Here is a 3429-nt window from a genome sequence, read left to right on the forward strand (position 1 = left end):
TATGGTGTACAATAAATACCAATTTTGGGAAAAAAGTACCAAAAATACCAAATTATTTCCAAAAAAAATACCAAATTAGTACCAAAGTCTGTCTTAAGCAACATGTTTAAAAATTTGTTTGATGACATTGATTCTGGTCTCGATTCTGGCTTATATTCTCATCAGATTCATTCTCGGGTTCATTTAGACAAACCATCATCGTTTCCTTAAGAGCTTTCGATATTTTTCCGTTTTCCTTAAAAGTAGAATTTATTTTCTTTAATATCGAAATAAAGTTGGTTATAAGAGGTTGATTATACTGAAACATTTCAATTTTTCTTTTATTCCTTTGCGAGCGGCTGTATTTTGTAGACTTCCAAATTGAATTATTGCTTGTTGACGGTAAGGTTGAAGCGGCAGCTGATAATGGTAAGGGTAACATCGGGGAGATAATTATTATTGCTTGTGGATGGTATGGCTAAAGTGGTGGCTGATAAGGGTAGTTCCGAGGCTCGTTTAGTTGGCGGATAATTACGCAATCTAGTATTTTTACATTAGGATTTCTTTGATTACAGGGAGCTTCACATATTAGATTAGGGGGTACAATTTTGCTACATGAGGGTTTGCATGCCTCTGCAATTTCCTCGGTATTTTCCGTAGAAGGCTCGGTAGAAGGCTTTTTTAGAAATGAAGTTACTTTTGGTTGCGCCTCATAGGTATTTGAAGAATTATTGCTTACCTCTGATTTAACCTCAGATTTAACACTGCGATTATTACTAATATTTGGTAAATAATTTATTTGTTATATCAAAATGCTTTATCAAGTGTGTTTGAAAATTTAAGCTTATATACCCAGAGTGCCTTTGTAACTCTTGTTTTTGTAGTTTTTGTAGAAGGAGATAATTGCTTTTTACAAAAGCAGGTTATTTTGCATATTAAAGTCGATCCCGAAATCGAGTTTGCCTCGAAGTTTGCAGTAGAATTTGGAAGTAAAATTGATGTGCTAAAAATAATGTTATTAAACAGACTATTGCATTATTGCAGAGTGCTCCAGAGTTCATCACCAATTTTTGACTTTAACCATTGCTTTTGTATTTTAGAAACTATATTATATTCATGGGTATAATCAGTTTCCACAACATGTAGAGTGGTATCTTCTGGATATCTGGTATCTTCCGGAAAGACTTCCAGAACTAAACGATTTTGTGAAGGCACCTTTAGATTCCAGATATTTTTCAGTATTAGCTTTAGATGCAAGTGGGCTAGAAATGATGCAATCAGCTTCCCGGCCGTCGTCGCCACGTGCGTCTAATCCAGCGTTGCCAGATGTCCAACAAAATACCTGTTTAATACCAGTTTAATACCAAATAAAACCAGGTTATTACCAAATAATACCAGTTTATTACCAAATAATACCAAATTGGTACCAAAAATACCAAATTAGTACCAAAAAAAATACCAGTATTACCAAGTGCTTGTACAATAAATATCACAGCGGTTTGCCCCTCGTAAAATATGTTAAAAAAAAGTTGGTAGGCAGTTTTTTTAGTTTCAAAGTAAAGGAATTTTTCCAATTTTTTTTATCTCAAAAACTGCGACTTTGATTTTGATGTTATTACAAATTTTGTTGCAAATATTATTCCTAATCTTAAATTGAAAACCGCGTTTCGCTAGCTACTGTAATTTTGGAATTTACGATTTTTTAAATGTTTAACCCCCTCTACAACCCCTTTACTAACCCCCCACGCCCACCAAAAACTAATGACCAGATTCTCGGGTGCAACAGTATTTTTGTGCCAAATTTGGTTAAAATCGGTTTAGCAGTTTTTGAGTTATCGTGTTACAGACAGACGGACAGACAGACAGACACCATAAAAATATTTTGTATTTAGGTCATTTATGACCCAAATAACTTATTTTGAGTGAAATTAAAAAAAACTTTTTTCCCGATCTTAATAGCCTACCATACCTGTTGGTATGGTACCTCTACTCCAAATGAGATCGGACCAAATGACCCCTCTTTATCACTACCACAAACCATTCGAGGTGAACAAAATGGATCGAGGAATGTGGACAGATATAACATTCCTTCAGGATGGACTAACCTGGTATACAGACGGGTCAAAGACCGCTGAAGGAACAGGAGCTGGAGTATTTGGGAAAAGGGTAAGTTTACCCTTTTCCTTGGATAAACACTCAACTGTATTCCAGACAGAAATATTCGCCATTCTACAATGTGCGAGAGAAAACAATAGAAGAGCTTATTCAGATAAGCTCATCAATATATGCTCAGTCAGGCGGCACTTGGGGCGCTTATGAGCCCAAAGGTATGGTCGAGACTCGAGACTCGTCTGGGAATGCCTAGGTGAACTGGGAGCTCTGGCTCAAAGGAACAGAATTAAATTATTCTGGGTGATGGGCCACAGCGGCATCCAAGGCAACGAAAAAGCCGATGAGCTAGCTAGTTAAGGATCATCGGCATCCGATCTTGGTCCAGAGCCAGTACTGGGAATACCCAAATGTATGGCGCGTAGTGCACTAAAACTCTGGATCAGGGAAAAGCAGAATGTCCACTGGAGAAACAGACAGGGGCACAGGTAACAGCAAGGCTTTTATCCAAGGACCTAGCTCTAAAACTGCAAAAGAACTGCTAATGCTTAGCAGGAATAAATTGCGGATTACGACAGGCCTCTTGACAGGACACATGGCTGTCAAGTGTTACCTGAACAAGCTGAACCTGTATTAAGGAAGTATTTGCTGCAGACTCTGCGATAAAGATCCTGAAACAGCGGAGCACATAACATGTCACTGCGAGGCTCTGGATCGCAAGCGACACTTTTTATTTGGGAAAGCTAGGCTAGAACCGGAGAAACTATGCTCCCATCCTATCAAAGCATAAGTAAGTGCAGGGCACAGGGATAGGAGAATGGGTGCAGATATAGAAAGGAGACAAACACAATAGGCATCACAGGTCGCAGTGTTTCCGGCAGAGGACGGCCCCTTGTTGTGGAAAAAAACATAGCAATCAAAAGACGCTGTAAGCTAAAACGCCTCTGTTTACGAATTCCAATTGCCGAGTACTTTTCAAATCTTGCTATATTTGCTATATTTTGCAATATTTTATAAGTAAAAATGAAAATGGCACACTTCCGCAAGAAGTTGCATGCATTTCCGCAGAAAATTTGAAAAGGGTGCATTTGCGCAGAAAATGTTTTATGACATACTATTCTAAAAGGCTTCCAAATACGTACTAAATAAAGAAGTATTGCTTACATAACTGATTTCAAGTAAACGAAACTTGAGCCGATTTGGCCTGCGGATTTAATCAGCGGACTTGGCCAAACCAAACCAAAACTCTGGTATTTTGATCTGCGAACTTGGCCTGCCGATACCGCTCTTTGCCCGATTAAAATTGATGATGTGTATTTTTAATAGCTATAAAAACGTAAA

Source organism: Sitophilus oryzae, unplaced genomic scaffold (genome assembly GCF_002938485.1).
Source record: "Sitophilus oryzae breed Bouriz unplaced genomic scaffold, Soryzae_2.0 scaffold_907_pilon_pilon, whole genome shotgun sequence".
NCBI classification, from domain to species: Eukaryota; Metazoa; Arthropoda; class Insecta; order Coleoptera; family Curculionidae; genus Sitophilus; species Sitophilus oryzae.